Raw genomic sequence first — 13,606 nt, 5'->3', positions numbered from 1 at the left:
TTTTATACATTTTTTTCGCAAAGTAATTATTTTTACAAAGAATATCGGAGCAATCGTCGACGCGCGACTGTAAAAAAGACAATGCAAACGTGAGAGGAGGAGCTCCAAATGCGATATACTGGTTATTTAAGATTCTTGCAAAGAATGAACATAAAGTCAAACGCGATGCATCGGGATAAATTTCCGCGGCCGGGAACCAGCCGGGTAGAGATAAACGAAACTCCCTCGTTCATCCGTACATAGAGAACTAATAACGAAGTTTAAGAACTCCATAACTCGGCGGTAAATATTACAGTCGGCATACCGTTTATAGTAAAGCTGAATTGTTCCGCTCTTAATCTCGCGATTATTCGCGTCGGGTGTGGAAAATGTTTACAACTAATTTCAACGCATTCCTACGAGAAGAAAGACGCATAAAGAAATAACTCGTAATAATTTCAGTATAGTTTCAGTATTGCCACTGCGATATTTCTGCAGCGTTCAAATATTCTAATACGCGTGCTTTTGTATTTTTTTTCGATTAATTAAATAGTAGAAGAGGCTATTAAAATATATATGAGCTCCCACCTCATCCGATATAAATACGAGGGTCCGCGCTTTCTCGCAATCTTTTGTTTGCCTTTCGGCCAATGAAATTTTCGCCCATCTTTACACAATGCGTCACGACGCATAACTTTGCGCAATCTGATTTTACGCCGCGCGCTTTTTTTCATTATTTCGCTTTTAGTTACAGAGTCACGCCCTCGTCGTAGTCGCACATGTGCGGGGATAACTAGTTCATTTTCGCGAGCGCAGCAATTTTCCCGTGTACGATAATAAACTAACGAGAGAAGGGGACGAGGGGGAGAACAGGGGGAAGACGGGGGGAGACGGAAATCGTCGGGAAGAATCGCGATCTACCCGGCGAATCCAGGTTGGGAGGTCCAAGTGTGCGCGCGCGCTTGTAATAACAGAAAAAAAACGGGAGAAACACAAAAAAAAGGGGGGGAAAAAAAAAAAAAGAAAAGAAGCTCCAGCCTTAACTTTTCCACGATCGACGATGCTCTTTCAGTCGAGCCACGGCACTGCGCGCAAAAAACAAACTTTCGAACAAAAGTTTTCCTTAATTCCGCCCGCGAGTTGTCGGACGTACGTGACGAGATATTCCCTCTGGCGTCTTCCTAGGACAGAAGCCACGAACCTCTTCCTAGGAAGGACGCCAATTCCCTTTGCCGTCAAGAGCCCCGTCCTTCGAGACAGATGAAAAACGAGTGTCTGAGGAGGATGGCTGGCACACACGGCTGACCCCCTCGACAAGGGAGATAAGATACCAAAAGGGATAGGCGTATGCACGTGGAATAATTTAGCTTCCTCTCTTATCGCGTACAATTTGTTTCGATTTTCTCGTTATACGTGGACTGAAGCGAGATAATTCGGGGGATATTTTGAGGGATGAAGACTCTAGGATCTCAGAAACGCTGATCATTTTTTTATGATCGGTAGATAAAATTGTGCGCAATATTGTAAAAAGTATCAAGAGGGGTTCAAGACACAAAAAAATTATATGACAATTTTCAGGTGTACAAAAGAATTGAACTTTCTCTCAAATTTCTCTCTTCAATAAGTGTCCAGTTCTCTTTTACTAAGAGAATTAAAGGACTCTACTTTTTTAAGGCTTAATCTTATAAAACGTTAAAATACCAACCTCAGCTATATAATCCAGGGTTATCATTTTCATAAGAAATATATCGAGACATTCCTAAGTATATCCACCCTTTTGCGAAGGGCAAACAATAAGGCTCCACCGCGCCGCGCAAGAACTCTCATCGCGAATGCGTGGTAATTTATTAACCGAGCGCATGTTTGAGAAGCACGTTTCGTCTTTCTCGTCTTGCTCGTTGCACAAAGAGAGTATATATTGTTTGCGCGGGAAGATACATCGGATAAAATTCATTCGCGCGCGAAAAGCGGCAAACACGGGGACACATTTCTCAATCCTTTTTTTTATCTCTCTCTCTCTCTCTCTCTCTCTCTCTCTCTCGACGAGGCGAGAGAAGACGCGAAAGACGCTCGATCGAGTTCGCGAAAGAGTTGACTTCGGAATCGGTTCTTCTAAAAAATAAGACTCCCTGAATATGTGCAGCCCCATCCCCCGCCCCCTCTCCCCCTCGTCCCCCTTTGAGTCTACGTACGTGGAATAATCCAAACAGCCGTGTCGCCTACCTTATGATCTGTTTCTTTCCGCGGGCGTCCTTTTCCACCCTCTGTCTTCCTCCCCCTCCCCCCCCGTATCCACCCGTTTACTCGTCAACCTCGCGCCCCCCTCCCCCTCTACCGACTCTCGCGCGTGAGAAAACAAACGGGGGAGGACAGACAAGTTACACAAGAGCGGGGGCCGTATAGCAATGCGAGAGCGAGCGCAAACCGGGCGAGGCGTTGAGGTATTTATATTGGCTTCTCGCGGCGTGACAGTGATCTACTGGGAATTCGACCTCCCGTCTCTCTCTCACCCATCCACTCCCTCCCCCCTCGCGCATCCTACCTCTGTCTCTCCTTTTTCCGTGTCTCTCTACGCGCGGTGCTCTTCTTCCTCTAATTCTCTCTCGTCCGTTCTCTTCCTTTGTCTCTCTCATCCCCTCGTTTTTCGCAACCTTTGACTCCTTCCGCCGTCCTCTCTCGCACCATCTCTCGCAGGCGACGTCTTCGCGACATAGAAACCACCGGAGGGAAACCGAGTTGCGCTACCACGGGTGTCGAAGTAATAAAAGCCGCGCCGATCCTAGACAGCTATTAGGCCGTAGCCAAGGGAGGGAGGGAGTTTCGCCATCCGTCGATGTCTCTCTCTGTGTGTGTATGTGTTATACGAAAAAATAAAAGAGACCGACTTATTGATGTCCCGCTATGGTGGTCGCCATCGAACATATTGCCACATACGAGAATAGCACGGTTTGGCATGTGCGGTTTGTGTTTCGGACCACAATAACGTTAGATCGAAAACTTTTGCCGGGGAGTTTGTGCGAGATTGGAGAACGCGCGAGCTTCGCATGCTACGTAGCCGGAATTATTGGGAGCAGCGATGATATTGCGAGCCCAAAAGTAAAAGATGAACGAAAGACTGGGAAAGCGGCAGGTTCCTACGTAAGGGGTTGCTACGTAAGGAATTAGAGTGATTTTCGATCGGGAACGAATTATCGAGGACAATCGCAGAGACTTGTAGACAGTAGATACTCTTTAATGTGACACTTTGACTAATATCGCTCAAATAAGAAAATTAGGCATTAATTTTTAATTGTTCTCCTGCGAGATATTGTTTTGTCACCCAACAGAGGAAATATATGTACGCATATAATCATATTTGTCTCGTGTTTTTCCCGCTCACAATGGAGAGAATCCACACTGTGGATTCATTTAATTTTGCAACGCGCCGTGGAAACGGATTTACAAGGATGGGCGTTGAATCGTCGCATTTTCAGCGTGTAAAAGAGGAGAGCGCGACCGGATGAGCCTACACTGCCGCAAAAATAGCCGACCATAAAAATGTCCGATGGAAACGCAATTAAAAAATTACTGGCTCGTATATAACCGCGCGGCAGCCTGTGTGTCGGAGACTGCTTGTTTTTTTTTATTTTTGTGTTTTTTTTGTTGTTTTTTTTGTTGTTTTTTTTTCGGTCACAACAAATCGATCGATATTAACAGCGACATGCGTGTGTCCACGTGCACGCAGACCGCGTTTACAACTTCGCAATCGCCATCTTGATGTTTTATTTGTTGGACATGTACATATACGTATATAGAGGAATGAAACACGACATAATATTTGCCGGTTTTGCAGCGATAAATGTTGATACTCTGTTGCAATATCGGTTCATCTATTTTGCGGCTTAATGAAAAACGAAATGGTGAAATATCCATTTCCGGATGCACTTGATAGCGAATTAGGAAAATTGACGAAAAATTGAAAAATAGATTTATCGTCCTGGTGATCGTAATTACAATTTTATCGTCGTAGCATTTTTTAATGATCATGTAACGCTAATTTACGATACGAATAAAATAACCAAGATAATTTAACTAAATATAACGAGACAGTCAACGGAGTGACTTTCTTAATTTTAAACGATTTGAGAGAGATTTCCATTATTATACCACCGGCCATTCAATGAATTGCATTAATGCGATCCCCGTCGTAAAAGTAGGATTAGAGGTAGAATTTTTATCGGGATCGACGTTTTCGTCCTTCCTTTCTCGAGGAAGTCGGAACCGCATATCCAAGACCATCGAAGAAAGAGCGGAAATCAAAGGGGCGGAAAAAAGACAAGCGGCGAGGAATCGGGATAAAGAAGAGAGAGAGAGAGAGAACGGGGCACAGAGCCCGTTATATACGAAAAGAGAGAATTCGGGCATCCCTATATAGAGAAACGCGGGGCTGTTCGATTGTTGCAGGGATGTCGCGTACAACTTTACCAATATCCAACACTACGGCACAAGAGAGATAGGTAGATAGACAGAGAAAGAGACTGAGACAGCGAGAGAGAGCGTGTGTGCCAGATGATACGTGTGTATACTACATGCCGAAGATCTCGTTTGGTCGGTGTCCGAATGGACGATGAATTTACACGAACGGCGAGATATCCGGGAAACCTGAATACCCCTGGTCGGAGTATGTCGCTCCCTTTCCTCTTCCTCCTTCTCCTCTCACTCGTGTTCAGACATCGATCGGGGATGTATACGGATTAATATGTCGCGATCGCGCTGGCTGTTGAGAATGGCGGACGATTTATCGGAAGCTGCGAATAACTTTATCTATGCAACGGCATTAGGCGATTTCCTAGTGAAACGTGGATTGAAGGTAAGGACGAATGAAAAGCAGAGAGAGAGAGAGATAGTACTCGTACTTGGTTAAGTGTAAATTTCCCACGTACAGGAAAGCATCCAAGTTTATCCGGTTACTCTCAAACTTGTCATTAAAAGTCGATAAAAAATCCGATCAAATTCCAATTGCGTGTTCGGGCATCTCGTCGAAATAGGATAATTCCAAGAGTAGATAGCTCACATAATTTTAGAAACATGTCACTGGGATAAGAAACGAAAGCGTGATTTCGAATCGTAAAAGGGACGTTTCAATATCCACCTGAATTAAGAATCTTTTGTTATCTTATTCCAAAACACATCGGTTACTCGCGTTTCACTAATAATGTACGTACACGATGAGATGAATATTTTGGACCGCGGGTTTTAAATCAAAATATTTGTCAATGTTGTTTTCATGTCCGAGTGGAGGAGCAGGCACATCGGAAAGTTGCCTCTATCGCTGTTGTTGTAAGAGAGAAAGAGAAAAAAAAAAGAAAGAGAGAGAGAAAGACACACACGAAAACATCCACAGGAAGAACGAAAGTTGCGGGATAACTGTTGCGAGACGTAGAAAAGAGACGCAGTCGAGCAGACATTTCCTTCTATCGGGGACGATTTGAGCTACAGGATGTCGCGCCCAACTTTTCCAATATCCATCAAAAAGAGAGGGGGGTCACACGTGAAAATGCATGTATATATGGACTGACGCGCGAGTGCGAATTTACACGCACGGGACATATATGAGGCAATCGCGCGATCTCGCGTTAACGAAAAGTTTACTATCTGTGTCACTCGTCCGCGTCCGAGAGTCTCTCTTTCTCTCTTTTTCGTCCATAAATCGCCCTCCTTTTACGCGTTAGATGAAAAGTGTTTCAAACGCGCGAAAGGTGATTCCGACTTCTGTCTTCTTCGCGAATGCGCTCCCGTTTCGCGTTATACTGCTACTACTACTTCGCCGAAAGAGCGCACGGATTTACATACTTCGCAACTTCCCCCGGGCAACTTCCGATTTATTCAGAAACAAAATAGAGTAGCTAATTCGCGCGCGAGAGTTACTTAAATATATACATATATATATATATATATATATATATACACATATATATATGTAGTTGAAGTCACATTCATATTAGTCTGTTATATATGTATATCTTACTTCACTTCTCGTAATTATCCTGTTCTCCATTACTTGCTATTGCTCTCTATATATTTTATATTACTAGAACAACACAAGCACGCGCTCCGCGCGCGCCATTCTTCAGTTTTATGTTAAAAAAATGATATTTTTTAAAAATAATATAAAGTTTCTTTAAACTTGATTAATATTTTTTAACAGAAATTAGCTGATTAAAGCATTAATTTGCTAATTAAATTTTAAAATAATAACATGTTAAAAAATTAAAATAGTAATATGTTGTAAATAATATGTTATCATATCTTATTCTCGATTAATATTTTTTGACAGAAATCAGCTGATAACTGTCAAAAAGTATTATAACATATTATTTCAAACATATTATTATTTTAAAAATTAATTAGCAAATTAACGCTTTAATCAGCTGATTTCTGTCAAAAAATATTAATAAAGAGAAAATTTGCTAATTAAATATTCTAGCTTACATATTTATATATATTGTGTAGGTTTTATAATTTGCTAATTAAATTTTAAAATAATAATATGATAAGTTATAAAATAGTAATATGTTGTAAATAATATGTTATAATCACTGGTGGATTTGGGGGGGAATTTGGGGCTAACCCCCCCCCCCCCCTCCATTGCAAATTAAAAGAAGCAGTTTTGCTGAATTTGTTTAAAAAATATAAATAAAGTAAACAAACATTAAAGAACTATCGACGTCAGGATCCGCTAGTGTATATATATATAAGTATAAAATACACTGTAAATTATACTCATTACGCATTCAAGGAGTTAAGTATAGATTAAGTCAGACATAGGACGAAATGATGAGATAATTTCATTGCACAAAAATAATTAGGTGAAATTCTTTACATCTATATAATATATATTATATATCTATATAATATATATTATATAGATACAAAGAATTTCGCCTAATTATTTTCGTGCAACGAAATTATCTCATCATTTCGTCGTATGTCTGACTTACTCTATACTTAACTCCTTGAATGCGTAATGAGTATAATTTACAGTGTATCTTATACATACATATTGTATATATTATATATAAAGAATTTCGCCTAATTATTTTCGTGCATGAAATTATTTCATCATTTCATCCTATGTCTGACTTAATCTACACTTAACTCCTTGAATGCGCGTAATGAGTATAATTTACAGTGTATCTTATACTTTTATATATATATTTATATATATATTTTATATATATATTATATATATTTTATATATATATTATATGTATATATATATATATATATATAAGTATAAGATACACTGTAAATTATACTCATTACGCATTCAAGGAGTTAAGTATAGATCAGAGTTTCCCAAAGTGGGCGCTACCGCCCCCCTGTGGGCGCTGGAGGGATCTGAGGGGGCTTTGCTTGCTTTAGGGGTAGTACGGGGGCGTTGAAATATTTTTTTAAGCAAACTTATCCACTTGATTATCTTTAATATCTTTAAATATCTTAAATATCTTTAAAATTTCAGTTCCAAATTGTTTTATTTCAACTACGCTTACAATTATATTATTAGTTAAGATAAGAGATAGAGATAGATTTCCCGAGGGGGGCGCTGAAAAAAATTATGTTTGAAAAAAGGGCGGTAAGCCAAAAAGATTTGGAAAACTCTGGTATAGATTAAGTCAGATATAAAATGAAATGATGAGATAATTTCGTTGCATGAAAATAATTAGGCGAGAAATTTTTTATATATATACATATATATACACTAACGGATCCTGGGGGGTTAAACCCCCCCCCCCTTGTAAATGAAAAGAAACAGTTTTGCTGAATTTGTTTAAAAAATATAAATAAAGAAACACTAACATTAAAGAGCTATTGACGTCGTTGATCCTGGAATAAAAGCTATTCATAAAACCAAAAATATTAAATAAAATAATTTTGCAACCCCCCCCCCCCCTCCATTATCGACGTCAGGATCCGCTAGTGGTTATAATACCTCATTCTCGATTAATATTTTTTCTTTCTAAAGTTATATCTTTACGAACGAATCTCCTTCGAGTTTTAATTAATTATTAATATTATAAGTCGTGTATATTGTATCGCGCGCGCGCTATTAGAGTGAAGTTGCCGATGTTTGTAGCCTCGGCCATTACCGAAACGCCGCGAGTATCAGGCAGATCGAGCTGCGTCCCGCTGTGATTAATTAGTAAGCATAATCGTTAGAAACGATTTCTAACCTTTGTATTGTAATATTTATCAATCGCATATTATAATTTCAATGTTAATATGTAGTTGTAATTGTTCGAAACGCATATTTTGCGAAAAATTCGATGCAAAATCTCTTGCTAACATAACCCAACTTAATCTGTTTTCGCGCGCGCGAATGTGTTGCATTCCGTGGATATATCTATTGTTAATTCTAGCTTACATATTTATATTGTGTATGTTACAATGCGAAATAATAAGATTATTCTAATATATGTATGTATTTTATTTGTTACAGGTAGCATTGCGATACACAGTGCGATTCACGCGTCGTGTCGGGAGTGCCGTGTAAAGTGTCGGGCAATCGTAATTATTCGTATTTTCGCGAGTGTTGTAAATGCTTCGAAGAAGCAATGACGGTGGACCAAGAGAAGAGGAGGAGGCCCGGGGAGGCATCGGGCGACGTCGGGGCAACTATGAGGTATGCAAAAACATTTTTTCTAAACTGCATTGTTTATGAGATGTTCGACACATATATACATAATTTGAATATTTTGTTTTCAGATCAATGTGCTGTGTACTACAACTCCGCTATTGCACGTATCGGTGAGTGAGAAATTGTTTATTTTATAATATTTCTATAGCGGTAATGGGGGTATACATATATGTATAATATATTGAAAATATTGAAATAGTAACATATGCTTGAAATAATATGTTATAATATCTTATCTGCGATTAATATTTTTTAACAAAAATCAGCTCTGATAATTGTCAAAAATATTAATCGAATTTAAAATATTATAACATCTCTATCTAAAAAAGGCACGTTAAGTCGATTCTTGTAAGTATTGTTGCATCTTTTCCGATGTTGATTAACTGTTTTGATTCGCATTGTGCGTTATATTTGTAGCATCGAGAAACTGTCATCGCGAGGATTAGTAGTTTAACAGTTTGTTCAAAATAAAATTAAATAAAATAATGTTTGAAATAATATGTTATAATACTTTAAACTCGATTAATATTTTTGATAGTTATCAGCTGATTTCTATCAAAAAATATTAATCGCGGATAAGTTATATTATAATATATTATTTAAAACTAATATTATTATTTTATTTTATTTTATTTTGAACAAATTGTCAAACTGTTAACCCTCGCGATGACAGCCTCTCGATGCAACGAATATAACACACAACGCGAATCTTGACAGTCAATGAGTATCGAGGAAAAGCGACAACAATAAACTTCGATATATGCGAGTATCGACTTTACATATCGTTTTTAGAAAAGGAAAGGATTATATTTTTTATTTTTTATTAATTATAATATTTATTTTTTATTATTGTATATCATACAAAATTTTTTAATTATAATAATATAATAATTAATTATAATATTATATATAATATATATGTATATACGTATATATAATATATACAAAAAATGTATAAGAATAGCTAGATTTGCTGCTGGATGAAATTTAAGCTACCACGATCTTCGAAAATCGTTTCCCTTCCCAGAGTTTAATCTATTTCGCGTGATATCATCCTCCCCGCGAGCCCATCATCTTATTATCCCGCAGTGCATTTTATATGTAAGCGGGCGCGACAAAGAAACTATTAAACGGATAAACAGCACTCGTTCTCCATGTCTAATGGCACGCATACGTCTCGCAGTCGTATTCCGCGGATCCACGTGCGTGTACGTCGGGGTACGAGATATTTCTACGTCCGCGGGCGCGGCTGCGAAACGCGGTATGAATATTTACAGGGACGCCGGTAATGATTACACGGCGAACACGTGGATCTCTCGGCAGAGATTTAGCGGCGTCCCTCTCCCTCATCCCCTACCCCTCTTCTCGGGACTCTGCCCCGAAAATTTATCGGACGCGATGTAGTTTAACCCGCTGTTCGCGCAGTTTTTCTTACTCGCTTACGGCAGGAGGGAGCGGGAGGGGGCGAAAGGGGGAGTAGTTTACATCCCAACATTATACATTTATTTTCATCGTCCATTTTAATGCTTCACCATTAAATAAGGATGAACTCTGTACAATCTGTGAACCGGAAAAAGGGCAGTTTTTAAAGTAAGCAATTAATACTATACTAGCTATATGTGTACAGGTGATGAACGAAAAATTTCGGAAAATCTGCGACGTTTGTGAGCAATCACGTGTTACCCTCTTTGAGTTAGAAATAAATATATCGTGAAAATATATATATTGAAGTTAAATAAATATTTTTATTTACGAAAGATATGAATATATTCCTGAATTTTAAATATAAGATATTGAGAGTTATATCAGTTACTTTATATTTAAAAACTCTGATAATATTTTTTCCTTTTTAGCGATTTTGAAATTATTTTATTCATTAGCGAAATCCGAGAACGATCGATTAAAACATTCCGATATTTTATTAAATTTTACTACCTTTTAATTTTGACTAATATTAATATGATAAATATATTAAACTGCAAATATACGCAAATGATATGTACATATGCACATTAATGCATAGAATGACAATTAATTAAGACGAACCGTAGCGGACAAACGTCGAAATTATATTTTTTGCTTATATTTATGGCTTTTAATGATTGACAATATAAACGAATTTGCATATTCATTTTTGTATGTGTGTGCCTGTGTATCTGTATGTGTGTGTGTGTATATATATGTGTGATCTCTTAATCACTGTCACTCACGATTTCAGAATTTCATTCGAGTATTGTTCCATCAAATTGCCTGTCATTGCCAAAAGACTCGCGGTTTTTCGTGAATTTTTTTATGCAAAGAGAGCGATAAAAGCTATTTAAAAAATAACTTTAAACTCCTGAAAACACATATAGTAGCTTTGTGTTCTTGAATGTTTCATGATTCTCATTGAGAGAAACAAAGAATACAAAATATATTATATATATTTTTTTTTTAATCTCGACGTCCTTTGATTATCCAAAAAGTGCGACGATCGTTGATACTTTATTCAAACAAAATTTGATAAAAGCTAGTAACATAATTTCGATGCAATCGATTTTCGCTCATTTTTATAAAGACTGTAAAACTGAGAGGATTGAATAAAAAATAGCGTGGAAGTGACAAATTAGATATGCCATGATGTTTGTGTTTTTTTATTTTATTATATAACATGTACGGAATGTGAAGAGGCTCTTATTCAACAAATAAACCGAACGAATCTAGAAGTTAAATATTGATTTTCTGTTTGAGTGTTCAGTTCTGCTTTCGCTGCGCAAAATCTGAAAATTACTGCAAACTCGTTAATTACTTTTCAAACGAAGTAAAGCGAAAATCATGAGTAGTTGGTGTGGAAAAAAATAATCGCGAAGGCATCGAAGGCGATTATATCTCCGCCTTATCGCGGATTTTCGTAAACGACGGGGCGCACTCTTGTGGAAATACATACATCCGTACGTCCGCGTGCTTGCTCATATTTGTATATCGAATATTGATAAAGTTGTATACGCAACACACACAACCTAGGTATGTAGGTCCGGCAATGCTTTCAATAGAACTGAAATCAGAACGCATCCGATAAACCCGAGTTTCCCGATCTACTCACGTTTATATAAATTCTAAAAAAAAAAAAAAAAAAAGTCTTTCCTCTTTTTAATTCGCCTTTCAATCCGGAAAGTACGAAAATCGTCCACAAACGGTTTAACATTGCGACATATTTATACGATTATTGTTACGTCAAAGAGTCTACCGATAATTTAATTTCTTTAGAAACTGCATGAAGAAGATCTTACACCTTTTTATCTCGAATTGTTTCTGCTAAAAGTGCATGCGCAAATCTATATATGTCAATAATTAATTACAATTTGAGAATCATATATGACACAAGTAAAAGACAAATAAATTATAATTAGAAATTGAACGAAGAAGAGGGGAAACTGAATGATGAGAGAGGTAGTGATGAAGAGTAAAACAATTATAGTGCAAGAGAAATGCTTTGTGCATTAGCTGCTCCACCGCGTCTAGTCTTGCTTGCTTAGCATTCAGTGATGCTCGGCGCGAACGGCAAAAAGCGATTACATCCTTATTCGAGGGCTCTAATTATGATATGGAATCCTAAAAAGGCAGAATAATACGTTAATAATAGATTCTCCCTTAGTCTACTTGAAGGAATTTTTTTTTTTAATAGAAAATATCAAAAGTGATAATTACTCGAGGCAACTTTTTAGTTTCTCTTAGAATAAATTTTTATACGATTAAGCTTGCGATGGAAATTCTATTAAACTTCACACCACCAAATTGTCTGAAATAATTTCATTATTTGGTTCTTCTTAATAGATCATATGAATTATATTGTAGACTTATTAACAGAATCTCGTCTGAATATTTGAAACTTTATTTCCACCCATTTCTGCGCGCACCACTTTCTTTTCTTCTCAACTCAAATACATTTTACGTTCGTTTATATATTGCGTATTTGCTGTGATCGTAAATCAGAAATCAGCTCCAACAATGAGGTATAGTTCTCTTCGAATCGGTACGGGAGGAAATAGGAAGCGCGAATTTTTATCCTACTTCTGCCCGTAGAGATTCGATAAATTCTCAGACAGAAACCGCCTGCGCAATTTCTGTCCAATCACAGACTGCGGGAAACCAAAGGAAAGAAGAGTAAGAGAAGGAATAGAATAGGAGAGCGACAAAGAAAAAAAGAAAAAAAAAACAAAAGTAAAATTATCGATTAAAAATCAAGCATACGTCTCTGGAAAATCCTGCGCAAGCAAGATCCGCGAAAGGAAGAGGATTTCCATAAAGGCTGACATATATTTAGGATTGATGTTTAACTCTGTCAATTTATCGCGCTCGCATTTATCCCGACTCTTTCGTGCCCTCTTTCTTCCACCTTTTCCCTTCATCGATTTTGATTATTTCCAATTGTAAAAATAGAATATTGCGAAAGAGTCGATTGTATCCTTTTGCTCTTTATGCTGCATTCTAGCGATTCTCCGCTCCGTTGCATTATAAAACATCTTGGAATTATATGTAAGGTAAAGAAGGCAAATTAAGAGCCGAGCGCGGTAAGAAAGGCGCAAATATCTTAATTAATGTAGATTTATTTAGAACTTGTACGTTTCGGTCCATGGATTTGGACCATCTTCAGCATATAATAAAATTAATTCATCCGATTATATGCTGAAGATGGTCCATGGACCTTGTTTACCTTACATATAGTTTTACTATTAGAGCCTTTTTTCTATATTTTTTATCTTGGAATTAATACAAGAATTTTAGAAGTCTTTTTCTGACGAAGAAACGCGCCAGAAAACATTGTTCCGGCTCTTATAACTGATCCCGTCGAGTTTCGGCAAAATTAATCGCTCGCACGAAAAATTGCGCAGCGATTAATAGAGATAATAATGTTGCGAAAAATTTTCCCGCAAAATTCGAGATCGAATCTGTCCATCGCTTCATCTTTCC

The 13,606-nt window shown here is 37.5% G+C and overlaps 2 protein-coding genes across 3 annotated transcripts in view; one reads left to right on the top strand and one right to left on the bottom strand.

Moving 5' to 3' along the window:
• Positions 1-13,606, top strand: part of LOC145941638 (synaptogenesis protein syg-1) — a 273,743-nt gene that overhangs the window by 112,813 nt on the left and 147,324 nt on the right. For both annotated transcript variants that reach the window (XM_083047832.1, XM_083047838.1), the window contains exons 8-9: positions 8,459-8,641; positions 8,725-8,766. The gene's annotated coding sequence lies outside the window, so the exon portion shown is untranslated. The remainder of the gene's footprint in view (positions 1-8,458; positions 8,642-8,724; positions 8,767-13,606) is intronic.
• Positions 1-13,606, bottom strand: part of LOC145941649 (limbic system-associated membrane protein) — a 203,006-nt gene that overhangs the window by 103,481 nt on the left and 85,919 nt on the right.

The sequence above is a fragment of the Prenolepis imparis genome, unplaced genomic scaffold, assembly GCF_030444845.1.
Source record: "Prenolepis imparis isolate NDT839.2.m4 unplaced genomic scaffold, iyPreImpa1.0 SCAF_1, whole genome shotgun sequence".
In the NCBI taxonomy this organism is placed as follows: domain Eukaryota; kingdom Metazoa; phylum Arthropoda; class Insecta; order Hymenoptera; family Formicidae; genus Prenolepis; species Prenolepis imparis.
This window is presented reverse-complemented; position numbering and strand designations above follow the sequence as displayed.